The sequence below is a fragment of the Equus quagga genome, chromosome 19, assembly GCF_021613505.1.
Source record: "Equus quagga isolate Etosha38 chromosome 19, UCLA_HA_Equagga_1.0, whole genome shotgun sequence".
NCBI lineage: Eukaryota > Metazoa > Chordata > Mammalia > Perissodactyla > Equidae > Equus > Equus quagga.
The window spans coordinates 12374518-12402201 of NC_060285.1; the positions used below are offsets into that span (position 1 = coordinate 12374518).

The window sequence follows — 27684 nt, forward strand, 5'->3', positions numbered from 1 at the left end:
CAGATTCTGATTTGGCAGGCCGGGGTGGGGCCTGAGATTGGGCATTTCTGACAAGCTTCCAGGGGATGCTGAAGCTGCTGAGTTCCATGGACTACAGTTGGAGTAGCCAGGATTCTCTCAGTGTCCTCCAAGGAAGGAACCATCCCCCTCATTTTTGCAGGTGAGCAAATGGAGGCTCCAGGGGGTTAAGACACTGCTTGAAGCAGCCATCTAGTAGGTGCTAGAGCTGAGATTCCAACCAGGGTGTCTGGGAGCCAGATCTGGGGTGCTTGCCTTTATAACTCAGCTGCTTTGCGCTGGGGGGTCAAGTTGCATTTGCTCCAAATCGCTGAAATCCTGTGATGTCACCCTGACTCCATCACCACCCAGCTGGGCAGGGCTGGGCTGCTAAGACGGCTTCCCCACGTTGGAATGGACTTCAAACCATGTGGCCTGACCTCCCGGCAAAGGATACCTTGTGACCATAACGTCCTTTGCCACACAGAAGTAATAGGAGGCCAAACGTTAAAAATGCGCCCATGAAGGAGGAGAGGCGGAGGGCCACCCTCAGACCAAGTCGACCACGCCAGGCGCGGCTGCGGGTACCATGCTGGGCACACTGGGAGGGGGCCGTGCTCTTTCGCACAGCATGGGCGGGGGATGAATGCCCTGGCCAGTGGTTCTTACCTTCAAACACCTGCTTCCATGGAGCTGGAAAAGGCAAAGTTCAAGCCATTTTTATTCTTTTTATAACAGCTTTATGGATATACAATTCAAACACTATAAAATTTAGCCTTTTAAAGGGTACAACTCAGTGGTTTTTCTCACAGTCACAGAGTTGTGCAACTGTCACCACTAATTCCAGAACATTTTCGTCATCCCCGAAAGAAACCCCATGCCCATTAGCAGTCACTCCCCATCCCTTCTCCTCTCAGCCCCTGGCAACCACTCATCTGCTTTCTGTCTCCAGAGATTTGCCTATTCTGGACATTTCATATAAATGGAATCATACAGCATGTAGCCTTTTGTCGCTGGCCTCTTTCACTTAGCATGATGTTTTCAAGGTTCATGGTGTTGTAACAGCCATCAGAACTCCCTTCCCTTTTATTGTCACATAACGTCCCATCGTATGGATATGCCACATTTTGTTCACCCACTTGTTGGGTCACGGACATGGGAGTTGTTCTCCTTTTTTGGCCATTGTCAACAGTGCTGCATGAACATGCATCTACATGCATGTATAAGTTTTCATGCGGACATATGTTTTCCTTTCCCTTGCATATACACCCAGGAGTGGAATTTCTGGGTCAGATGGTAACTCTATGTTTAGTACCTTGAGGAACTGCCACATTGTTTTCCAAAGTGGCTGCACCTTTTTACAATCCCATGAGCAGTGTAGGAGGGCTCCAATTTCTCCACTATTTGCACTTATTCATTTCCTTTTAAGGAAACTTCTCAGTGGAAACCGAGACTTCCACTCGAGCTAGGCAAGGTGGAACAAATACACAGCGACCATGATGTACTGAAGCCAGTCTGCCCTTGCAAACGAGCAGGCCTGCCCTTGAGCTGGTCCTCCCACTGAGCTGTGCCTTTTTGGTAGTCACTTAACCTCTCTGAGCTAGTTTTCTCTCTTGAGACCTGAAATGCGATCTAATAACAGAGATCCTAGGCGAGTAGAGTTTGAGAAGCTTTGGTCAACCTTGTTTTTTTTTTTTAAAGGCTCTGTGGCTATAGTAAATGCTTTTTTTTTTTTTGATGGGAAAGAGTCACCCTGAGCTAACATCTCTTGCCAATCTTCCTCTCTTTTTTTTCCCCTCCCCAAAGCCCCAGTACACAGTTGTACATCCCAGTTGTAAGTCCTTCTAATTCTTCTGTGTGAGCCACCACCAAGCATAGCTATTGACAGAGGAGCGTTGTAGGCCTGTGGCTGGGAACGGCCACCGAAGCAGAGAGCACCAAGCTTTAACCCCTAGGCCATCAGAGACGGCTCTTGCCTTTTTGCTTTATTTGAGTCATCCACTTTCAAATGTTTGATTCTAAATTCACACTTCCCCTAAGAGGGGCCCACTGGTGGTAAAGAGCATCATATTGGGAGACGATTTGGGCTAGATTCAAGTCCCGGCTCTGTCTCTTACTGTCTATGAGGACTTGGCTTGCAAACTTTACTTTTCTGAGCCTCCAGCTCTTCTTCTGTAAAAAGGGGATGAAACCCCACATCACAGGGTTGTTGTCAGGATACAATGTCCTGTGGTAAGTATGCAATCGGTGGTAGGCACTACTATTAGAACGCGAGATGATCCATTCCTCCCACCAATACTAGCTGAGTTCCTATTAAGTGTCAGGTCCTATGATACAAAGACAATTAAGACCCTTCACATGCATGGCTCTCAGGTTTGCTGGAGCAGACATGTAGAGAAATAATTGTGTCCCTGTGTGACAAGTGTGACAAGAAGTGTGTTTAAAGCTCTCTGTGGTTGGAGAGGAAGGGGTGTGGTAAGCAGAAGGAAGTGGGCACAGGAAGGTCTGGGTGGCCCTGGGGCAGGTGGCAGAGGCCCCTTTTCTGCAGGGTCGATAGCAAGGTGAAGGACCCCTTGAGCACCGTCTCCTTTCAGCGACACCCTCACCCACTCACATCCGGGATGCAGAAATGGCCTGTCTACACTGAGGCTGGACGGAGGGGAGAACTTTGGCTTATAAATCCAGATCCGTTAAAGGCTTAACACCGTCCCTGAGCATACACCCAAAGCTCTGCGTATGCAAGGCCGGCCTCACGGGGGATGCCACGGGGAGTGAGTTTACGAGGGGAAAAGAGTCACATGACATGAACTGGATTGGGGAGGGAGGCAGAATGGCTCAGAGGAAAGGGCTTCGAGCTAAGACTCTGCCGTTTAATAGCCTGTGATCTCTAGCAAGTCACAACTGCTCCTTCTAGCCTCAGTTTACTCATCTGCCACGTAGGGATAAACACAGCACTCCTCAAACGGTGAACATCAAGATGAAGTGAGGTGGCATGAAAAATGCCGTGACAAAAGCTAAATGCTATGCACCTGCTTGAAGGTTGGTTATTGTCATCCGATGAACGGGTGAACAAAATGTGGCATATCCATACAATGAAATATTACTCAGCAACAGAAAGGAATGACGTATGATACAGGCTACAACATAGATGAATGTTGAAAACTCATGCTAAGTGGAACAAGCCAGATACGAAAGGCCACATATTGTATGATTCCTTTTATATGATAATCCAGAATAGGCAAATCTGTGGAGACAGACAATCGGTTAGTGGTTACCTGGGGCTGGAGGAGGAGGCTGGGGGCAATGGCGAGTGATTGCTGATAGATACGGGGTTTCCTTGGAGTGATGAAAATGGTCTGGAATTAAATAGCGGTGATGGTTGCACAACTCTGTGAATATACTAGAAACCACTGAATTGTACAATTTAAATGAGCGAACTGTGAATTATATCTCAATAAAGCTTTTAAAAAAAACAGAAGAAAGTTATTTATTCCCCAGCCATCTGTGGTTAGACACCATGAGGCAGACACAAATAAATATTGTATTATCTAGCATTGGTGCAGTGCTTTCACATATATTCTTACTGTGATTTTTATTTACTTATTTATTTGTTCACTCACTCTATAAACAGTGAACCATGCCAGGTCCTGGGGTTTTCGAGTGCTAACAAGGCACCCATCTGCCCTTAGGAAGCTCCTGGCTCCTCATCTGCAGCCAGACGAGCTGAGGGCATGAGGGTGCTGTGGGAGTGGAGGAGGGCATCCGGACCAGGTGGGAGGATCTGACAGCCTCCTGAAGGAGCTACCACACTCAAAGGCTCGAGAAGCGATGGCACAGAGAGCAGGGTGGGCCCTAGACAGAAAATGTTGTAAGTTGGGCATGGGAGCCATTGCACTAGATGCATGGAGCAATGTTGGAGTGCGTGCTGATGGGAGAGGGGCCCTGAGTGCCATTCCAGGGAAGGAGAAGCCATGGTCATGGGCTCAGTAATCCTTTGCTGAATGAATAACAAATTTATAAAATCTGGGTGCTCGGGACCCACGGCCTGAGATACTGATGCAGCTCTCCCTAGGGATTCTAATGTCCAGTGGAGTGGAAACTCCTCAGCGGGAGGACGGGACACCTCCTGATCAAGCCCAGTGTTTGTCACACTTTAAGATGATGTGAACCGCCTAGGTGGGGGGGCTTGTTAACATGCAGACTTGGCCCCAGTGGTCTGGGCTGGGTCCTGAGACCCTGCAGTTCTAACGAGCTCCCAGGTGAGGCTGCTGGTCCCAGGACCCCCTTGCCCCTTCCAACCCCTCCTTGACACTCCCCCACACCCACACTGAGCTGCTCAGAGTCCTGCACCGTCTGCGTCTTCTCCCCGCTGGCCTTGCGCCCAGTTTTTCCTGCCTGGAATGAGCTTCTCCTCCCCCTTCACCTAGACGCGCCCCTCCTGCGCCTACAGCATGCTGTGTTGCTTACGACTTTGCAGCACTTACCAGGCTCTCCTGTTCATACCTGTGTGAACGTCGTCAGAGCAGAAACTGCAGATTGTCAATCACGGAATCCCAGCACCTGGCAAAGTCCTCAGGAAATATTGGGAGAATGAAGACGGAACCTTCTAGAGGAGGTAAGATAGGAGGATGCATAATCACCATGATAATAGCAAACACTTCTGGCACTCACTCTGTGCTGATTGTTGTCGATGCTTGGTGGATATTAAGTCACTTCATTCTTACAACAACCCAATTTTGCAAGGACTATCATCATCCCCATTTTACAAATGAGGACACTCAGGCACAGACAGGGTCAGTAGGCGGCAGACTCTGGATTGTGACCCAGGCAGCACATGATAGACTCACACCGGAAGGAGGGATGTGCTGTCAGAGAGATGCACACATGTCACAGTCAACCACAGGGACAAGTCACTTTTGAGTGGGCATCTGGGTTTTGAAGGATGGGTAGGAGTCCAGGGTGCAGGATGGTCAGAAAAGGTATGAAAGCAATGGTGTGACAGTGGCAAATTGGTAGAATGGGCAGGTTCAGAGCACTGTGAGCTGCTGCTGCTTGGGGAAAGGGCCCTGCAGAGGACCAGGGAGAGACAGGGCTTACCACGAGGTTGGAGGCCATTGCGTGGGGCCCAGGATGCCAGGCTAGGAGTTGGGCTTTACACAGAAAGCACTGGAAGGGTTCTTGGGCCAGAGAAAGGCAAGATGTACTCCAGGCTCTTTGAGGGCTGGGGCCAAGTCTACTGAGAGAGTGCGGCGGTTTGGGATTTTTGAATCCAACGTATCTGGGTTCAAATGCCCACCTCACCTCCTGTTAGCCCAATGACCGGGATCAAGTTACTTAACGATCTGTGCTTCAGTTTGCTCCTCTGTAAGTGAGGAGAAAAGAGTCATGATAAAAATTGGGTTGTCGAGAGTCATGAAGCAATCATAATCCTAATGTTGTTAGAACCTGAGAGCTCTAGTACAGTCTCGGGCAAACTACTTAACTCCTCTGAGCCTCTGTTTCCTCTTCTGTGAAATGGGGGAGAATAATCGTACCCACATCAAAGGACTGAGATGAGCAGGTCATAAGGCAAAGTGTGTGCAAAGTGTGTGCTTAGGACCATGCCCGGCACGTGACAAGAGCTCAGTAAGTCTGTGCTGAGCTGATTGATGCTGATAGCTGGGCTTCAGAAAGATCCATCTTGGGATGTGGAAAATAGGGTTGGAAGTGGGAAGAGGCAGTTGGGGAGGGCTCTGTGGGAGGCCAAGGTCGTGGACTGGAGGGGAGGAGGGGAGGGTAGGTGCGAGAGTGTGAGGAGGGCCAGAAAAAGGAAAGGAAGACTGGCTGAGATGGTGGTAAGAGGAGAGAAGGCTCCCAGAGCCAGGGAAGAGGGCGGACAAGGGAGGCCTCTGGGTTTGAGCCTGGTTGGCCTGGAGAGGCTGGAAATGTGAGCAGAGCTGCAAGTCAGGCGTGCAGACAGGTTTGGCAAGAACCAGGACGGTGGGAGTTCATCATTAGACACTGAACAATAGGCAACTCACAGAGAATCCTAGGTAATAAAACTCTCGGTGATTTAGATTTTTGTTTATGCTTTTTAAATATTTTATAACAAAAAAATGAGTGTGTATTATTTTATATCTATATTTTAATTGGTAGCATGTTTTCATATTTAAATTTGATTTATTTAAATACCTAAGACATTCACATGAATCTAAATTTAAGAGGCATAGAAGGTTTTTTCAGTGAAAATTCTCCTGCACCTGTTTCTCAGCCACCCCGTTCTTCTAAGAACGCCCGGTGTTACTCACTCGGTGTACATCCTTCCAAAGATATTCCACGTCTAGTCTGGAATGTGTTGTTTTAGAATTTAAAAAATTATGTGGATTAAAAAAAGACTGAAAGGCACATGCAGTAAAAGAAAAAATAGGCAAATTGGACTTCATGAAAATTTAAAGCTCTGTGCATCAGAATACGCTATACACAGAGTAGAAAGGCAACCCACAGGATGGGAGAAAATACTTGTAAGTCATTCATCTGATAAGATTAACATCCAGAAAGTATAGAGAATTCCTAAAACTCAACAACAAAAAAACCCAAACAAACCAATTCAAAAATGGACAAAGGACTTGAATAGACATTTCTCCAAAGAAGAAATACAAATGGCCAATAAGCACATGAAAAGATATTTTGTTTTGTTTTGTTTTAAAGACTGGCGCCTGAGCTAATATCTGTTGCCAATCTTTTTTCTTCTTTTTCTTCTCCCCAAAGCCCCCCAGTACATGGTTGTATATTCTAGTTGTGAGTGCCTCTGGTTGTGCTGTGTGGGACGCTACCTCAGCATGGCCTGGCAAGCAAATTCCATGTCCGCACCCAGGATCTGAACCAGCGAAACCCTGGGCAGCCGAAGTGGAGCGCGCAAACTTAACCACTCGGCTATGGGGCTGGCCCCATGAGGAGATGCTTAACACTACTAATTATTAGGGAAATGCAAATCAAAACCACAATAAGATATTACCTCATGCCCATTAGGATGGCTACTATCAAAAAAACAGAAAATTTTCACCTATTTTCTTGTTGTACATATCTCCTTTGTTGACAATAGTTTTTTTTAAGAAAAAAAAGAAAGTAAGTGTCAGTGAAGGAGAAATTGGAACCCTTGTGTACTGTCGATGGGAATATAAAATGGTATAGCTGCTGGGAAAACAGTATGGAAATTCCCCCAAAAATTAAAAATAGAATTAACACGTGACCCAACAATTCCACTTCTGAACTATACCCAAAAGAATCAAAAACAGAAGAGATATTTGTACACCCATGTTCCTAGCAATATTAGTCACAATAGCTAAAATGTGAAAAAAAAAACAGTGTCCCTCAGCAGATGAATGGATAAGCAAAATGTGGTACATACACACCACAGAATATCAATCAGCCTGGAAAAGAAGGAAATTCTGACACATGCTACAACATGGATGAAACTTGAGGACATCATGCTAAGCGAAATCAACCAGTCACAAAAAGACAAATACTGTGTGATTCTCCTTATACAAGTGAGGGACCTGGAGTTGTCAAACTCACAGAGACAGAAAGTGGAACGGTGGTTTTCCACCAGCTGGGGTTAGGTGAGAGAAGAGGATGAAGAGTTATTACTTAATGGGTATAGAGTTTCAGTTTTGCAAGATGAAAAGAATTTTGGAGATCGATGGTGCTAATGGTTGCACAACAATAGGAGTGTTATTAATACCACGAAACTGTACACTTAAAAATAGTTAAGGTGGTAAATTTTGTGTTACGTATGTGTTTTATCACAAGAAAAACAAACTGAAAAAAAAGAGACGATGTCAGGATGAGGCTGGGGTTGGAGATAGGAATTTTGAATTCACTCACAGGGATACATAGTTGAAAGTGGGGGAGTGGTTTAGAAGCCCAAGAAAGAGGGTACAGACCCAGAAGGGAGAAGCAGAGAAGAGAGATGAAAATAGTGGGCTCCGTCCGAGATGCAGTATTGGCCACACGCCCTGAAGTTCCACAGACATGGGCCTTGCTCTGCCTTCACCACTTAGCAGAAGCGCAAACTTGTCGAGTTGTTTAACTTCTCTGAACCTCAGCTTCCACCTCTGTAAAATGGGGATAATATTCATGTCTAACCTTGCGGTGTCCTTGTGAGGGTGAAATGAGATAAAGCTTACACAAAGCCCGGAGCACAGTGCCCGCCACATGGTCAATCACTCAATAAATGTGAGCCTCTGGTAGACATGCTATTAAAAATCTTTAACAACGGATGTAACACAAGCACCAACCAATTAGAAGAAACACCACCTTTAACAAACAGATGCAGCCCAAACCTGTGCGTTCCAGCTCCATGTTCACGCTGGGTGTGGGGCTAGGGAGCAATCATCAAAGGGAGGTGACCAGTCTCTCTGGGAAATTTCTAGAAAGCCTGTGTTGGGCGGAGGGGATGTTGAGCCATTTTAAATGCTGTCTAGGAAGGCAAGACCTGAGTGAGGCATTCAGCTTGCTGACTCCTGAGGAACAGTTTCAGAGAGAGGTAAGGGCCAAAGGTGAGGGTGTGATGCAGACCCGTGACCCTGGAGAAATGTGGTGATGAGAGGGAGGGGAGAATGTGCGCCATCATGGTATCCTACGGAGTAGTTCCACTGCCCTAAAAATCCTCTAGATTTGCCTTCTCAGCGTTCCCTTCCCCACAACCCCTGGCAACCACTGATCTTTTTATTGTCTCCATAGTGTTACCTTTTCCAGAATGTCATATAGCTGGAATCACAATATGCAGCCTTTTCAGATTGGCATCTATCACTTAGTAATATGCACTTAAGCTTCCACCACGTTTTTCCATGGCTTGATAGCTCATTTCTTTTGTGAAAGATGCCATGAGTGGACCCATATTAAAACAGAGCCGGAGTAGCCAGTTCAGAGGAATTGCCCTTGCACGTCTTGTTTTCTTTATCTTCCAAATTGGAGTAAACCACCAACATTCCAAGAAGTCAGTAAGCACAAGAATAGCCTGTTTGTAAGGACTGATGAAACTGGACTTTGCTGATGACCGAATCGCTAACCAATCAATGAAGCACGATGACTGGATCTCAAGGCAGTGTAACAAAGTACAAGCCTAGCCTTACCTCATCTTGCATGAGTGAATTCTTCTTTAGTACAACTCACCCCTTCCTCCCCTTTTCCCATAAAAACCCTAAGCCCCTGTCCTGTAATGGGAAAATGATTTAGGTTTCTACCTGAATTGGGCCTCCCAAATTGCAATTCTAACTGCCCAAATAAATACCTGCTATATAAATTGTAGTGATTTTTTCCTCAGTTGATGCTGTTTAGTGCTAATATTTCATTGTCTGGCTAGGATAGTTTACTTATCCATTCACTCACTGAAGGACATGTTGGTGGCTTCCAAGTTTGGGCAGCTATGAATAAAGCTGCTATAAACATCCGTGTGGAGGTTTTTGTGTAGACATAAGTTTTCAACTCGTTTGGGCAAATACCAAGGAGCGCCATTGCTGGGTCCTATGGTAAAAGTATGTTTAGTCTTGTAAGAAGCGGCCAAGCTGTCTTCTAAAGTGGCTTTGCATTCCTACCAGCAATCGGCAAGAGTTCCTGTTGCTCCCACATCCTCCTCAGCATTTGGTGTTGTCAGTGTTCTGGATTTTGGCCATTCTAATAGGTGTGTAGTGGTGTCTCATTGTTGTTTTAATTTGCATTTCTCTAATAACATATGATGTGTAGCATCTTTTCATGTGCTTATTTGCCCTCTGTATATCTTCTTTGGTGAGGTGTCTTTTAAGGTCTTTGGCCCGTTTTTGAACCATGTTGTTTGTTTTCTTATTGTAGAGTTTTAAAAGTCCTTTGTATATTTTGGATAACCGTCCTTTTTCTGGTTTGTTTTTCTTCTCTTTTCTTTTTTTAAAGATTGGCCCCTGAGCTAACATCTGTTGCCAATCTTTTTTTTTCTTCTTCTTCTTCTCCCCAAAGCTCCCCAGTCCATAGTTGTCTATTCCAGTCGTAGGTCCCTCTGGTTGTGCTGTGTGGGATGCTGCCTCATCATGGCCTGATGAGCGGTACCATGTCTGCACCCAGGATCCAAACCAGTGAAACCCTGGGCTGCCGAAGCGGAGTGTGCAAACTTAACCACTCGGCCACAGGGCCGGCCTCCCTGGTTTGTTTTTAAGACAAGGAAATCTAAAGTATATGTTTATAGGCAGATGAGCTGCCAAGATGTTGAAGAGAAAAATAATAAGCAGGCATAACAAAACCGTATATCCAGTATGATTTGAATTTTCCTTCTTTCCTTGTAACTTTTAATTTTACGTAATGACAAACTAATAGAAAATTGCAAGAATGGTAGAAAGGACTCTCATACCCTTCATCCATCTTCACCAATTGTTTACATTTTGCACGAATTTTATTATTTTCCTTTTCTATTCAAGTATAATTTACAGCACACAGCCCAGTACAGCACACAAATCTCAAGTGGACAAGTCACTGAATTTTACATGTATAGACCCAGTGTAACCACCAACCAGATCAACATATAGCATATTCCAGTACTCCAGAACATTCGCTTGGGCCCCCTCCCATTCACTGACTCTCCTCAAAGGGAACCTCCACTCTGGCTCTGTCAGTAGAGATTGATTTTGCCTGTTTTAGAACTTCATATAAAAGGAATCATACAGTACCTACTTTTTTTTTTGTATCTAAACTCTTTCACTCAACAATATGTCTGTGAGATCCATTCATTAAAAACAAAAAATAACAGCTTAATTGAAATATAAGTCACAGGCAATAAAGTTCATCCTTTTAAAGTATATGACTGAGTGTTTCTTTTGGTATATTCACAGAGTCGTGCAACCATCCGCAGTAGGTAATTTCAGAACATTTTCGTTGCCTCAAAAAAACCCCTTATACCCATTACCAGTAACTTCTTAGTCTTTCCCCTCACCAGCCCCTGGCAACCACTAGTCTATTCTCTGTCTCTATTGATTTGCCTATTGTGGACATTTCACATACACAAAATTATACGATACGTGACCTTTTGTGACTGGCTCCTTTTCGTTAGCATAATGTTTTTAAGGGTCATCCATGTTGTAGTGTGTATTATGTAGCACGTATGTTGCAGCATTCCTTTTTGTTGCTGAATAATATGCCATGGTAGAAATATGCCACATTTCATTTATCCGTTAATCAGTTCACAGACATTTGAGTCATCGTGTTTTTCGCATGTAACACTTATTTGTTCCTTTTTATTTCTGTATAGTAGTCCATTATGTGAACACACTCAATTAATCTATGTTACCATTGCTAAACTTTTCTCCTCTCAGTTTTTGGCTATGTTAAGCTGCTATGAACATTTCTGTACATGCCTTTCTTGGGCCTAAGCACTCATTTCTGTTGGGTACATCCTTAAGAGTGGAATTGCTGGATCGTAGGGTCTACACATGTATTCAACTTTAGTAGATACAGCCAAACGCTTTCCCAAAGTGGTTGTAGAAACTTACACTCCCACAAGCAATTTATGAGAGGTGCAGTCGCTCCCCACCCTTGCCAACACTTGGTGTCTTAATTTCAGTCATTCTGGTTGGGGATAGTGCTGTCTCGTGGTTTTAATTTGCATTCTGCAATAACTAATGATGTTTAGCACTTTGTCATTTTCTTACTGGCTAATTAGATACCCTCTTTTATGTAGGGCCCATTCAAATCTTTGCCTGTTAAAAAAATTGGGTTGTCAGTTTTTTCTTGACACAGATATTCTCTCTTTTTTTTTTAAGATTTTATTTTTTCCTTTTTCTCCCCAAAGCCCCCCAGTACATAGTTGTACATTCTTTGTTGTGGGTCCTTCTAGTTGTGTCATGTGGGACGCTGCCTCAGCGTGGTTTGATGAGCAGTGCCATGTCCGCGCCCAGGATTCGAACCAACGAAACACTGGGACGCCTGCAGTGGAGCGCGCAAACTTAACCACTCAGCCACGGGGCCAGCCCCAACACAGATATTCTTGATAAATTCTGGCTACACGTCCTTTGTTATATACATGCATTGTAAATATTTTTTCCCAGTCTGTGGTTTGATTTTTCACTCTCTTAAACACGTCTTTTGATGAACAGAAGTTCTCAATTTTAATGAAGTTCAATTTAACAATCTTTTCCTACGGTTTATACTTTTTGTGTCTTTAAGAAATTTTGCCTGCTTCAAGGTCATGAAGATATTCTCCTATGCTTCCTTCGAGAAGTTTTACTGTTTACTTTTCACATTTAGGTCTCTGATCCATCCCAAACTATTTCTGCCAATGCTGTGAGGGTAGAAGTCAAGATTCACGTTTCCACGTGTGGATATGCAATTGACCTAGCACCATTTATTAAAATGGCCATCTTTTCCCACTTATCTGTAGTGGTACCTTTGTAATAAATCAGGTGACCATATAATGTGGACCTCTCAATTTTATTTTAAATATGTGTGTGTGTATATAGAGATTTGAAGGAAGTAACAAGGTTTGTTAATAGTTGCTATATTGTGGTAGCAAGGTTGTGAGTGATTTTTATTTTCTTTCTTTTTAGTATTTTCTACACCAACCATGATACTATTTCAATACTCAAACAAAAGAGATGAAACTCTTTCTAAACTATTACAAGAGTCGACACTGTCAATGGTGTAGGTCCTTGGGACCTAGAGGAGGGGTTAGGTTGGACAGCAAGTGGGAGGGCTTCCTTAGTTGGGGAAGCATCTAGGCTGGTGGGTCCGGAGGAGAGAATTCAGAGTCTGGTGGAATGAGGCCTTCCAATTTCTTAGTGACCTCCATTTCCTGGAGAGGGTGGTGCTAGGAATCCACGGGTGTGAGGAAAATGGAAACGATCATTATCAATAGTGCTCTTCTGTAAGTGCACACTGCTTTGTAGTTTTCAGGTCCACATCTCAAGTGTTCTTCTCAACAGTCCTGTGGGTTGGGCAAGGCCCAGTGATTATAAACATTTTACAGATAAGGAAATAGATGCTCTCAGAGTCCTGCTCAAGCATTCACTCAGGACCATTTTAAGCCAAGCCTTGTGTTAATTCTGGGTCCACAAAGACAAAGAAGGCACAGCTGCTATCTGCTCCTAGGCAGCTTCTAGCCTCAGCAGAAGAAATAGCAAGTAAATGGACAATTAAAATCTAAGGTGTAAGTGCTATGAGAGAGACAAACATAAGACGATGTGGGAGCACAGAGGAGGGCCACCTAACTGGCCTGGAGTGTCAGGGAAGATTTTGGAAGAGGTGACCTTGAAGTGAGTCTTTTTCTTCTATTTTTGAAAAAATTATGCAAGTGATATATGTGTTAGAAATACAGATCAGCAAAAGAAAAAATCAATCACAATGCTTCTACCAAGCTATAACCTCTATTTACACTTTGATATGATGCCTTTTAAACCTCATTTTCTCTCTCTCTGAAACACACATGTACACACACACCCACACACACATCAGGCACCCCCACACACAAACATTGCACAAAAAGAAATGAAATCCTGCCGTAACAGCATTCAATAATTTGCTCTTCCTCCGTATGTTTTAAATCAGTAAATACAAATTTACATAAAAATTTCAGTGACTTTCTGGGTATTTTTCAGCATATGGATGTATCAAAATTTATTCAATCAATCTCTTTCATTGTACATTTATTTCTAATATTTAATGACTATAAACAATGTTGCAAAGAAGTTTTTAACCCATATCTGTGCACGTTTCCAATTTTTTTTTATGATGAATTCTTAGGGAGGATTGATCAATTTACTTTTCTATCTGTATGTTTAAACCTAGCCAACAGTGGGCATTTTTATTCTTTTTTTCTTGAGGAAGATTGGCCCTGAGCAAACACTTGTTGCCAATCTTCCTCTTTTTGCTTGAGGAAGATTGTCCCTGAGCTAATATCTTTGCCAATCTTCCTCTACTTTGTATGTGGGACACGGCCACAGCCTGGCTTGGTGAGCTGTGCATAGGTCCACAGCTGGGTCCAAACCCTCGAACCCCAGGTGCCCCACACATGAACTTGACTTCTAGGCCATGAGGTAGGCCCCTCTTTTTTTAATCTGATAGGTGAAAAATGGTGTCCTATGTTGTTTTGTTTGCATTTCTGATTGCTTCTTTCATAATTATTGGCCATTTATATTTCTTTTTTAATTGCCTGTTTCTTTTTTTGGTCATTTTTATTTTGGAGTATTTGGGGTTTTTCTTATGGGCCGAAAAGAGCCTTTTATATACTGTTGATAGTAATTCTTTGTCACAGAGTTGAAAAATCTTTTTTCCAGTGTTCTTTTGATCATAAACTTTTTCTGAAGTTCATTTGGAAGAATAGTCATGATAGGAAGCACATTCCAAAAGGAAAGAGTAATGAGAAATTTGCCCTCTTGGATAGAAAATGTATTATAAAGCTATCAGCATGAAAGTATTGTGGAACTGGCACAGGAACACACAGAAAGATCAACGGATACAGCTCAGAAACAGATCTAAGCACATATACGAGTTCAAAAGGTGATGACGGTGGTACCTGAAATCAGTGGAGAAAATGGTGTGTGGACACACCTGGCTACTACAAAAATTATATTAGATTTCTTCCTCACTCCAAAATAAAAATAAATTCCAGATGGATTAAAAGATAAGTGTAAAAAATCTTTAAAAAAATGTTTTATCCTCTTGTAGCGGCCAGCAATCAAACAACAAAAAAAAACCAAGAAAACATTTTGTAACAAATCTCTGAAAGGAAGCGTGCGAGTCAACCACGTGGAGGTAGCGGCTCGGAAGGGCGCTCCAGGCAGAGGGAACCCATCCGAGCAAAGGTCCGGAGGCCGAAGGACGGCAGCATGCCCACTCTGAGAACAGCGTCAGAAATCGAACTCAGGGCGCGCACAACGGCTCCGGGGCTGAGTTCATGTCCGCCCCCACAGGCCATCATAATTATGTAAAATAGCACTTTTCCCATATATGGTACTTAATATCTGTTCTTCTGGGATGACTTGGGTGGGACAGGAAAACAGCTCCCGGGGCGGGGTGTCGATCCCGGACCTTCCCAGTCTGCTCCCGCCCGGCCTCGCCCCGGCCCAGGCGGTGCACCAAAAGCCCGGCCCGGAGCCCTTCGCGAGAACCTCCTCCTCCTGATTGGACTCTCTCCATGTCAATCCTCCTCCTGAAACCTGGCTGTTCGTTGGGCCCGCCCTGGGGGGCGGGGCTCCCGCCTAGGAAGCGCGGGGGAAGGTGGAGAGGGCGGAGGTGGGGGCGGATGGGGAGGGTAAATCCCCACCCCTCTGGCCCCCAGAGGCTCCGCCCACCCACTTCCCACAGGCCAAGGGATCTGTCCATCAAGACGAGGCGCGGGCCGGAGTGGATGAGACAGCTGGGGGCGGGGTCATCTCTCCTGGCTCCTCCCCGGAGCCGGCGCCGGGCTGGGAATGGGCGCGCGGCTTCGAGGGCGGGGCGGGAAGGCGGCGAGGAGCGGAGCTGGGTGCGGTGAGGCGCACAGATCACCGCGGTTCCTGGGCAGGACACGGAAGCCTGAGCGAGGCTGACCTGCTGCAGCTCCTGCCTCGCGCGCTCGCCCCACTCCGCCGTCGCTCGAGCGCTCGAGCAAGCCCTCTCGGGAGAAGCAGCGCCTGTTCGCCGGGGCAGATCCAGGTTCAGGTGAGCTAGCCCCACCGGCCGGTCCCGCCCCGAGCAGGCGGGCGCGCGGGCGGGCGTGGCGGCGGCGGCGACGGGACGCGCGGCGTCTGGGGCGAGAAGGCCAGCGTGTGGTTCTTGGCCTCCGCACGGCCGGCGAGCAGCGTGGGCGGGCGCGAACGCGGCGGGCCCGGGCCGGGGCACCGCATCTTTCCCTCGGCGCCCCGGGACCCCCGCGCGGACGCTCGGGGACGGCGCCGCGGGAAGCAGGGCCTCGGGGAGCGGAGGAAGGCTTCGGGGCCGGGCGCTCCCCGGAAACCCTCCATCCCCCCGCCCTCGGCCGGCGCGCTCCCCGCGGGGCACCCGGAGCCTCGACCTCCCCCTGCTGCCGGGCGCGCGCCCCGCCCTCGCCTCGCCCAGTGCCCAAGTTGGGCAAACTTTTTAACCCCTTCCGGGGAGCCTCTGTCCCGTGGACGCCGCCGAACGGGTGAGGGTAAGGTGGGGGGCTCGGTGCAGCGGCTCCTTTGGAAGTTTCCGGGCGTCTCTGAAACGGAGGTAACGGGCAGGCGGGGACCGTTTGGCAGCTGTCAGGGCGTCCTGACTCAGAGTCGGACGGTCCTGCAGCAGACATTGCGCTCGGCTCGGTTTCCGCCCTGCGCTCCCGACTTCCTCATTCACCCGGCTGCGAGCGGTGGGCGGCGGAGGGGACGCGGAGAGGCGCGGCCGGTGCACGGGGAAGGGGGACCCGGCGGGGCCCGGGCCGCGAGGCCGGCAAGACGACCCCCTCCCCCGCAGCCCCTCAACCTTTGTCTTTTGACTTCTGCTTCCCGGGAGAGCGAGGCCCGGGAATGTCCGCGGACGTCTGCGCGGCCCGCGCGCGCACCTGATTCCGCCGCACCTGCGGGCCACCCAGCGGGCCGGGGCCGGGGAGCTGGGCTCCGCTCCTTTAGGACCGGGACTGGGCTGTTGCATCGTTCCTGTCTGGGCCACATCCCCGGTTTTCTATCCCCCCCACCCCCACTTCCTGTGCAGGGGTCCTCTCCCCATGCTGTCCTGGGGCCACGCCCAGGGCAAGACTGCACCCCGCTGCCGTCCCTCCAGAGACCCCTGTTGTCTCCAACAGAAACGGAGTACCCTCCAGGACTAGGTTCAGAAATGGAGTATCCTCCAGGACTAGGTTCCTGGCTGTCTTGAGGTGGGGGCAGGGTGGCTGCTGTCTGCGGCTCCACCCAGCCGGTGTGGGGAAAAGGTTCCTGGGAAGTCCCAGGTCCTGGAGACAAGCTGCCCTCTCGGCTGGACAGTTGAGAGGCCCAGCCACTTCTTGGTTCACTGCATCCTTTCCTGCGTTTAACAGGATTCCAAAGTAACTGTTGAGTAACGTTGAAGGGGGAAGAGAGGCTTAGCTCCTTTCTGCAACACTGTGGCCATTTGTGACTCCACCGTCGGAGCCTGGCCTGATAAACTCGCTGGGTGGTTTATTCCCTTTTTGGTAAGGAGGAAGGCTGCTTTAAGGCCTGTTTAGACAAACACTCGATTAATATTAGTCAATTTATGTACAAGGCTGCTAGGGGTGGGGGGAGGGGACACAGATGTGTAATCGAGCAAATATTTAACTGGCTTCTCTTTGCCAGGGACTCTGCCAGGTGGTGGTGGAGTGGGGGGGGGGGGGGGTGTCAGGTTGAGTAAGTCCTGGCCCTGCCCTCTGGCACCTAGGGCAGAGCTGAGACAAATCTGTAGATGACTCTAATGTGAGGCAAAGATGACAGAGACCCCAGAAAGGTACTGTGAGTCATGGGGATTGGGAGCAGGGAGCCAGCCCATTTTTGGGAGATCCCAGAGGCCTCGTCCAGGAGGGGAGTTCACAGTCCTCAAGGGGAAATTAGTGGCCGAATGACTGAAATACAATGGCAGCCTGTGATGAGTGTCCCAAGCATGCCACAGACAAAGGACTCGAGGAATTCCGAGAGGGGCCCCTTGTGTCTGGGGCGAGGAGGGAAGCTGCCTCCAGGAAGGAGCACAGTGCAGGTTTGGCAAACTGAGGCAAGCATTCAGTGTCGGAAAGTGAGGACTCATTTAGTGGTTAACTGAAGGGTAATTAAAAGCATCAAGAGATTGCTCAGTGTAATTTGAGAGCCACTGTGCCCCCCAGGTGGCTGCGGAGTGACGCCGGAAAGCTCTTCGCCACATTCAGCAAGTCCTGGCAGTGCCTGTGGGCAGGTCCAGGTGCCCGGATTGGCAGGCTCTGTTTGGGGAAGGGCAGCCGGAGAGGTGCATTCTGGGGGGCTGCTTGTCCAAAGTGCACATAAGGGGAGAGGAAAGAGAGGGTCAGGGCCCTGGTTTTCTGTTTTTTATTTTTAAACTTTTTAACCTAAGGGTTGAAGATGGGACAACTTCCGTCTGGCAGGCTGAAGGACGCATGTTAATCACAGCCTGCCTTTTGCCTGTTCTTGCTCCAGAGAAAAACAAAACAAGGATCTGTCAGCTTTTAAAAGGAGAAAAGCACACTAAAAAAATGCAGCATTGTTACGTAGCCTGGTAGGTTATTGCTAGAAGCCCTGCGAGCTGGGCTTTCTTCACTTCCTCTTCTAGCTAATCCTTCAATAAAGTACTTAAGACAGCCCTTACCAGCTTGACATCTTTATTTCAAAAGGAGAGGAGGAGTTGGCTGTTGTTTTCCTCTGAGCCTGGCCTTACCCTTCTCTTGGAGGGGGAGAAAGAGATACCCGAAGCAAAGGAAAGATAAAATCCATGCCTTGACAGCTTCCTCCCAAGCATCATGTTCCAAAAATATTTAGAATAACAAAAATCTGTGTGTCGTCTTAATTAAACAAACGTCCTAATTTGCTGAGCATAAAACAGCATCTCTGCCCGCAGGGGCAGGAAGTGCATTTTCCCTTTGTGCAGCCCGAGAGAGTCCCTGCCTCTCGGCCTTAACCCTTGGTGTGCTGAGCCCCTGAGCTCGAGTCCTGTGGTGACAACAGAGTGGAGCCCTGGCTGCTCCCTGGGAAGCGGTGCTCTGTGATCTACAGAATCTCATTCTTAGAGATGGGAATAATGGGGTGTGAGCTTAGGAGCTAGGCAGAGTTCAAAGCCTGACTATGCCACTTACTAAGCTTTATGACCTTAGGAAAGTCACGTAACCTCCCAGCCTCAGTGTGCTCATCTGTAATATGGGAATCAGGGTACCTACCCTGCAAGGTTAGATGTGAGAACTAAAAGAAAGGAGGTCTGGGAAGGGCCTGCTGGATGGTGGCTATGTAAGTTTTAAGAAGATTATATAGGGCCTGGTGGTGCAGCGATTAAGTGCACGCGTTCTGCTTTGGCGGCTCGAGGTTCGCCGCTTCAGATCCCGGGTGTGGACATGGCACCGCTTGGCAAGCCATGCTGTGGCAGGCGTCCCACATATAAAGTAGAGGAAGATGGGCACGGATGTTAGCTCAGGGCCAGGCTTCTTCAGCAAAAAGAGGAGGATTGGCAGCAGATGTTAGCTCAGCGCTAATCTTCCTCAAAAAAAAAAAATTATATAAACTATCAGCGTTAACTCCCTGAGTTGTCAGGTGGGGAAGCAGTGGGGGGGTAGACGGTTTTCCCAGCTCCTGGCTCAGTGCTCTTTCTACTTCTAAAAAGGGGTGTTTGTGGGTGTGCAGTGCTCGTGGGCTGTGAAGCCCAAGTGGTAACAACACAGTAGTTCTGGGGCCCGTCTGCTGATGCTTTGGATGCTCTTAGCGGTGAGCTTGTGCTGAGAAGGCTCGTTTGAGGGCCCTGGCCCGGGCAGAAGGTGCACAAACTAACTGCAATTTTAGTTCCAAAACGTGGTTTCCTGTGATCTAGGAGATGGCCAAGGGGTGACGTGGAAGGAACGCTGGACTTGAGTGGCTGGAGCCATGGCTTCCAGCTCTGGCTCTGGCTGGGGAATGTTTGATTTTGGTAGATGCCCCAGTTTCTTAGGCACTCTCAGATCCTACTGATGGGAGTATCAGTTGTAACAAGTCTCTTTTTAGAAGGCAGTTTGGTGGTGCCTGTCAAAGCAGAGTCCTTCTGACTGATTTCTAGGAATTCACCCCGCAGATAAACTCAGATGTGCAGAAGGAAATGTCCGAGGATATTCTTGGCAGCATTGTCATGGAGAAAGACAGGAAACAAGATAACCATCCATCAAAGGGGTCAGATCAATCATGGCACAGTGGTACATTGGGAATCTTTGTAGCCCTTACAAAAATGAGGCTGATCTATATGTCCTGATAGGGCATGCTCTCCAAGATATATTGTAAGGGAAAAAACCAGCTGCCAAGTAGTATATGTGGTGCTCCCTTTTGTATGAATGCTGGTATGTCAGCTTGGCTCTGTGTGTGGAAAGATGCTGAGACCCTGGGAATGGGGGTTGCCTCTAGAAAGAGCCCAGGAAGCAGGAGTGGGGGCTGAGCGTTACTTTTCGCTAAATGCTTTTTTGCCCTTAAATAATAAAAAAATTTTAAATTTTCTTAGTTTTATTATCTATAAAAATAAGTCATCTGGCCAGTCTTGTAGGTCTCAATTGTAGAATGCATTGCTCCAGGTTCCAGATTTCGTATTGAGTGCTTACTGTGTGCAAGGAAGGAGGCAGGAGCGTAAAATGGACTGACTTGCTCTTGTGGTTGGAACATTTTGGGTTGGTTTCTTCTCCATGACATCATATTATCACCAGAGTAACCCCTTAAACAAATGTCTGCTCTGGTCTACTCCCTTGTATTCTGGAAAATGGTAGATGATTGCTTTTTCTTTGCTGTATGAGAAAAGGAAGCCGCAGGATGTGTCTGGAAAGTATTTTGGGATTCCCTTTTGCCAGGTTTCCCACAATCCCCCTGGCTCCAAATCATACGATGGCGTTTCCTGGGGAGCCCCTCCTGACCAGAAGGCTAAACCAGGCCTTTCTTCTCTTGGGTCCTCTTTTTTAAACTTGGGGTCATTGAACCACTAGTGTGCCCCCCTTCCTGCTCCATCCCCAGCTGTCCCTCAGGCATCTGGCCTGTGGTTTTTATGTATTAATATTAGTGGAAAAGCCGAAATTCTTGAGAAAATGTAATCAGAAGGGTGTTTTGAATTGGAGGGCCCTGATCCCCTCCCCAGGGAGGACCATCATAGCCTTGCACAATCTGGTGCTGGAGAAGCCGCCAGCTCTGCTCCCCGCTGAGGTGGCTCTTCTCTGTGGTTAAGCTGGTGGGAGACCCCTTCACTTCAGGCTCTCAGGCAGGCCCGAGTCCCTGCCAGGCAGCCTCCGGGCCTCCTGAAGGAATGGCATGAGTCACACCAGAGCACACAAAATGAGCCTGGGTCTAAAATGGGCCTGCTACCACATGGGGATGGTTTGAGGGCTGGATGCCAGCCTGTGTCTGCCCCCTCTACCCCACCTACCCCTTGTGCTTTGATGGCACCGAATATTTGGGAAGCAGGAGGGAGCTGTCCTCTTGCATCTGATGTGTGTCTCTTTAAAAAGTAACTTAGGCAGGCTCCTGGTGGAATTTCTCAGGCCCCCATTGTGCTGACTCGCTCCTCAAGCCTGAGGTGATTCAGCACCCAGGATGGGACACAGCACAGCTGGGCCTGGGCAGGTGGGCCCAGAAAAGGCTCGTAGCTGGCCTTTGGCTGAGGGCGAGGCCATCTTGGGAGTTTCCCCCCAGCCTGTGCCTTCAGCACCTCTCTTCATCTCCAGCCCTTCTGGCTCCTCACCAGGAGCCCTCCCACTGGGTCTGGGGGGAGCTTTGTGGGGCCTTCTGGAAGTTGCCAGTGAAGGGTGTGGCTTCCTGCCAGCGCAGGTGGGGCAGGTTGGGTTGCGGCCTGTAGGGAAGTTGAAGGTGTGGCTGCCCCTCCCCCACCTTAAGGTGGCTTCCCTGGTGCCTCTCAGACAGAGGTGTCTGGTCTCTGTGGCCCTTGTACCACCCAGAGGAACAAGGGACCCCTGGGGGAGGTTCCTCTCTCTCCTCCATGACATTTACATTTTGGGAACCTTCATCTTAGGTTTTCTTTTCCTTTCATTTTAACTCTAAATGATGCCCTGCTTAAAAGAAAAATCAGCAACAGTACAATCGTGTCTACTGAATTCGCTTAGTAGTATAGAATGCCTGCGCTGCAAAGCCTCTCAGGGACAATTTGATTGCTCCCCCCTAGTTAGAAAAGGGGTGATTTGCCCAAGCTCATTCTGTGGGTTGATGGCAGAAGGCTTTGCCCCCGGTCTCACTCAACCCCAGTGCCTCTCTCAAAGTCACATGGCCTCATTTAAGTGTTTGTGAACTGATATCGGCCCCTTCCTCGCTTTCTGCACTGTTGAGCCAAGCAACACGTACTCAGCTCCTTTCATCTTTCCTCAAGAGCCTATTCTCCCACACCCTGAATCTTGCTCTTTTTTGGTGGGGGAGGAGCACCAGGGTTAAGAAATGGGGTGGGAAGTGTTTGGGGTTTCTCTGAACTTCTTCCAGTTGGACAGGGCCGCTTGGGCCGAAAGTTCCCACAGCTCAAAAATCAATATTTCACATGGGGTGGTGCCAGGCAGCAGGGGCCCCGTTCAGAGAGCCACACTGGCTTTCCTCTGTCCTGTGGCCAGTCCTGATTTCTAGTAATTTTAAGTCCTTTAATGTCTTGGGTGATTGATTTGTTGTATTTTCAATGTGAAACTGACGGTGGAGGGAACAAAACAAGGGCTTTGGGGTCAGGCGAAGCTGGGACCAGATCCTCGCTTTCGCTCCTACTGACCGGAGCCTCGGTTTCCCCATCTGCAATCTGGACTTGCCTGCTTCTTAGGCTTGTTGTGAGGATCATAAATATTCGTAGAGTGGTCCAGTCCTCCTCTGCTTCCTCTTTGTCCTTTTTTCACGTTAGCATCAACATCCTCTGTCCTCAGGTGGTGGGAAGTACATGTTCAGGATTTTAAATTTGTCCCACAAACCTGCTCCTTGATAACAAGGGGTGGTGGCTGCGATGAGTGAGGAACCTGCCAGATTTCCTGGGCTTGGATGCTGAGGTTGTCAAGGCCTGGAACCTTTGCATCCTTCCCACCACACAGTACAGTTCGGCTTGTTGTGCTGTTCTGAGCTGGTGTAAGTGTTTAAGCAAAGGCTGTTCCAGAGCAGTAGGGGCACCTCTGTTTAGAGTGGTATGTGTTCAGAGCCGCCGTGTTTCCTGTGTTTGCGTTAAGTCAGTGGGCTGGAGAAGGCAGCTTCCTGTCTGATAAACAGAAAGATGAGGCGTTTGGAACCTTTTGGGTGCCTTACTCTAACTGGGCTGGAATGACGGGGGATGATTTTCGACCCCACTGCACTGTGAGGACCCGGAGGTCAGAGGCAGGAGTCCCTCTCTCGATCCCAGCTTCTTACCCGGTGCCTGGTGCAGAATCCGCTCCTCGTCCTTGTTGCCCCAGTGGCTTTAGGTGTCACTGTAAGCCTGGGGACGTGGAGGCCCAGGCAGCCAGGGCTTCAGAATGCCCCTTAGTGATCTCTCCATTTTACAAAACACAGATCCTAGGTACTTGTCTGGAACTCTCTGGGGTGAGAAAGGTGGGGCAGGAAGCCACGTTAAGGTTTTTGTCTATTTTTTAATATTTAAGAGCCAACTATTGGGCGTAAGGGTATTGACGAGTCAATCATCGAAGACTCCTTGGGCTCCTGCTGCATGGCCTGCACGGTGCAGGGCTTGCTGGGGCTTCAGTGGGGATGGAGGACAGAGAGCCCGTCCCTGTCCTCGGGAGCCCTACCCTTGAATAGCGAGCTGGGACACTGAGAGAGAGACTTGCCACATAGGCAGGCCCATGCCACCCTGAGCACCTGGGGATTCTGAGCATCTTGAGCCAGCTTCCTGCAGGCTAGAGTCACCTGGGAGGAGGAAGGAAGATGGGGAAGGTGGGCAAGGAAGGAAGAGGCTTGGGGCCAGGCCATTGGCCTCGAATCAGGGTGTCTGGGTTGAAGTCCCAGCTCTGCTAATAATAGTAAGATTTTGTTGAGCACTTGCCATGAGCCAGGCACTGTGCCTTTCCATGAATTGTCTCATTTGAGTCTTACTCATTCCTGTGAGCTAGAAAATCAGCTTCGTTTTACAGATGAGACTGAGCAGGGACTCAAACTTGGGCGCTGTGACACTAGCCCCCTGTGTGACCTTGTCAGTGCCCTTCACTCCTCGGCTTGCCTTTCCTCAGTTGACGGTGAGGGCTTGGACTGGTCCCCGAGGCCTCCTCCCTCACCAGCGGCCGAGAGTTACCAACAGGAGCCGAGCTCTGGGCTGGCCAGAGTGGGGCCTCCGTTCCATGGTGCGGCTGGCTGCTCAGAGTGAGGTTGCCAGTTCGATGGTGTTGGCTTGGCTACTGACTTCACCTTTAAACCTCAACTGGCCATTTTTCAGATGTGTGTGGTTGGTCCTGAGGGAGGGCAGGTGAAAAGCCTGTGGCGGGGCAGCGTAAATCTGAGCTGCTGTTTCTAACTGCTGTTGGCTGGGCCCTGGCTGGGCGTCACTGGGGAGCCAGCCACAGGACCCACTGCCATCTTGACCAGTGTGCTCTTCTTGAGGTCAGCCCACCTGCAAACTTGCTTTCCTTCCTTCCTTTGTTTGTCCATCTGTCCATCGTCATTCAGTAACCACTCCTGAGAGCTTACTCTATGTGCTGGGCACTGGGCTGGGTGCTGGGAATATGGAGGTGAAGGAAGCGGGGCCCCTGTTTCTAGAACTGATGGTTTCTTGCCAGATACAGAGTGCTGGGGATACAGGGGGCTCTGAGAAGGCTTCCTGGAGGGGGCGGCGTCCGAGCTGACTGCAAGGCAGGGATATGGCATGGCATGTCCAGGGAGCAGGGCTGGGACCTTGTTCAGTTGCTCAGGCTTGGGTGGAGCTCTGTTCATGGGTAATTCAGGGAGCCAAGGCCCTGTGAGTCAGCCCAAGCTGGTAAAAGGTTGCCTCTCCTTCTTCGTAGCTGCAGCCCCTCTCGAAGCCCCTTACATAGCCCAAGTGGTCCATTAAGGTCCACTTCCCTGGGCCATTTCCTGGGAAATGTGGGAGTGCAGGATTCCACCCAGGTCCTTAACCCCTGGCTGGCTGCTGGGAATTCTGCCTGGGCCGCTGGTTCTGTGCTCAGCATGCCGTTCCCAGCTGAAGGCCTGGGGATGAGACTTTTCATGGAGTGTTGAGAGAGACATAATTGTCTAGAATAGATTCCATTTTTAAAGTGGAAAAAAAAAGAGAGAGGGGTTGTTTATATCACAAGCAATGTAATAACAAAGCTCACAAGAAGCAGATTTGCCCCTCCCCCTTCCCCGTTTGCATCTTTCTGGGTTTTGTGTTCATATTCACACGTTATTTTACAAAATTGTATGCAGAGCAGACACTGTTGTGTGTTCTGCCTTACTCAGTCCTATAATATAAAATTTCCTCTGTTGCAACAGTCTTCACATTTATTATTTTAATGGCTGTGTTATGGTCCATGGAGAGGAAGAACTATTATTTCTATTGCCAGAAAGTTCCATGGGTTTTATTGACTCCTTTGGAAATTTGTTCATTCAGCAAGAATATGCTGTGTATCTGCTCTAGGGCAGAAACTGCTAGGTGCTTAGGGTGTAGATGAGTGAGATGTCACAGGCCCTGCCCTCCAGGGGCTCGCAGTCCAGACCCAGAGAAAAATCCCTTCACGTTGGAGTTGTGAGAGAGGTCAGCCCAGGAGAAAGTGGCAGCTCAGACACCCAATTTGAGTAGATGGAAAACAGGTAAAAACCACTTTGTCATCAGTGGTGAGAAAGCTTAGGAACATGGACCTGGGAGATCTTTCTGGGTTCATTGGAGGAAGACCTCCCTTACCTCCCCACCCCAGTGGTTTTTGCAGTTTTGAGGCCTGGGCCAGAAAATATGCTGGAAGTGAGGGGTCAAGGCTCCGAGGGACCTTGTCCACAGGGAGGCTGGGGAAATAGCCCCCGGCCCTACTGAGAGAGACCCCTCTGTGAGCGAGCATGGAGGCAGCTAGCGGGGGGTGGGCAGCAGGGGTGGGGTAGTCTCTGAAACGTCCCAAGTCCTTGGCAAAGGCTTGTTCTGCTGTGGCTCCTGCCTCTGGGGCAAGGTACTAAATTGTAGCAACAAGTTGCAACAGTTTAGTTTGGTTGTAAAGAGGAAGTTTCAGAATCCTAGGGGCTGAGTCCTTTTGAGCAGATGGACGTTTACAACATTAGTAAGGGAGTTATTTGGGGGTGAGCTGGGCTGGGCATGAGGGGAGAAGAGGGGCGATCAAGGATCCAGCAACTGGAATGCAATATCTTTGTTCTGGAGTTTTCTTTCATTCCGGATCCATGGCTCCCTTGCTCGTGTTCTTTCCTCTTTCCAGCCCGCCACTGTCCCTGTCCCCCCAGCCTCAGCTCCGGCCTTAAGGGAGCCTGACCTGAATCCCACTGTCTTCCTAGAGAGCAGGAGAGAAGTCGCTTGTTCTCACCCACCGAGGGAATGAGAGGGCTGGGGGGTGGGCCCTAGACCTGGTCACTGGGACGCTTCCACGGAAGGTCCTGCCCGGGTTTCAGGTTTATTGACCTCCTCGAGTCCCCTCTCCAGCCTGCAGTGGGGATTGGGGTGAGTACCAGGCTGCTCAGGGCTGAGGTGTGGCTAGGAGAGCTCTGTCGTGCTCCTCAGTGCCCCATTGAACACATGCTCAAAAAACCAAAAGCCAACTCTAAACCTTAACCTAGCTGTGTTCTTTCCAAATTGACTTAAAATTGGTAATAAGGCTAAACACGGGGATTTCAGCGCTTAGTAGATTTTAATAGAATGTTCCTTGTGGTTGAGGCAGGGACCTATGTGTTTGTTTTCTGTGTATCTCCTGTCACCTTGTTTACACTACTGTTTGGTGGTGATTATAGGCTGGGGATTATCTTTGAATTTATTTTGAATTATGTACCATTTCTTACACTGGAGGAGGGAGAGGTGGGTGCAGAAGAGGGAATTAGATAAAGCAGAAGGAGGCCGTGGCGTGGGTGCCTCTGGAAGCAGCCGCTGGGTTTCCATCCCATTTTCACTGAGTTTGTGTGTTCATGAAATAGGTATCAACTGTTGGCTCTGCGCTGGGGACCCGGAGGTGCTGGGGTTACGTGATTGCATAAAGCAGACACAGTCCTTGCAGTGCACGTTCTGGTGGGAGACCCAGACGGCAGGCGGGCAGACAAGCTCACGGGTGGGGCTGGTGGTCCGTGCTGTGGACAGCGACGGCCAGGTGAGGCCTGTATCGGGTCCTGCAGCCTGGGGGGCCTAAACCACAGAAATTTACTTCTCACGGTTCTGGAGGCTGCAAGTCCAAGATCAAGGTGCGGGCAGGGTCTCTCTCCTGGGCTTGCAGATGGCCGCCCTCCTGCTCCCTCTGCGCTGCGCTGGTTCGTCCTCTGTACATGGGCATCCCTGCCATCTAATCTTCCTCCCCCATGAGGACACCAGTCTTACTGGATTGGGGCCCACCCTAATGTGTCGTTTTAAGTTATTTACCTCTTTAAAGGCCCTGTCTCCAAATATAGTGACATCTGAGGTCCTGAGGGTTAAGGCTTCAATGTGTGAATTTTGGGGACACAGTTCGGCCCATAACAGGGGAGAAGGGAGCAGAGTGTGTGCGTCAGCAGAGGCCCGTCCACTCCAGGGACTGGCTACGGGTTCCTCCAGGTGTGAGGGACAAGCCCTCCCGGGCTTTTCTCTACTTTCTCGGTTTTCCTTTAACAGCTTTGAGCCCATTTCCTTGTCTGTAAAATAACGGCTAATAGAACCCATCTCCTGGTGTCCTTTGGGTAGCTGAAGCTTGGAAGGCACTCAGCACAGTGTCTGGTTCATGGTGGATCCCCACGAAATGTCCGTTCCATGCCCTCTCCTGCCCCCCGCCTGCTCTTGCTTCATCGGAGCGCCTTTCCCTTCCGTCCCGCCTTCATCCTCTCTGCTCCCCAGGTCCCCTTCTGATCCAGGCACTTTAGTCACTTTAGTTTCGAGTCCCTCTGTCTTCCTCACAGGGGCGATCGCACCCCCCGCCCAGTCCTGTGGACCGAGTGTTCTTGGAGGTGGCTTTTCCCCTCTGATGAGCCGTAAACACTGTTTTTACACAAGCAAGCA

At 48.8% G+C, this 27684-nt stretch overlaps 1 protein-coding gene across 1 annotated transcript in view; it reads left to right on the top strand.

The window, feature by feature from the left end:
• Positions 1-15455: 15455 nt before the first annotated feature.
• MYH9 (myosin heavy chain 9) overlaps positions 15456-27684 on the top strand; it is a 90442-nt gene continuing 78213 nt past the window's right edge. Inside the window, exon 1 of the mRNA XM_046646246.1 lies at positions 15456-15633. The gene's annotated coding sequence lies outside the window, so the exon portion shown is untranslated. The remainder of the gene's footprint in view (positions 15634-27684) is intronic.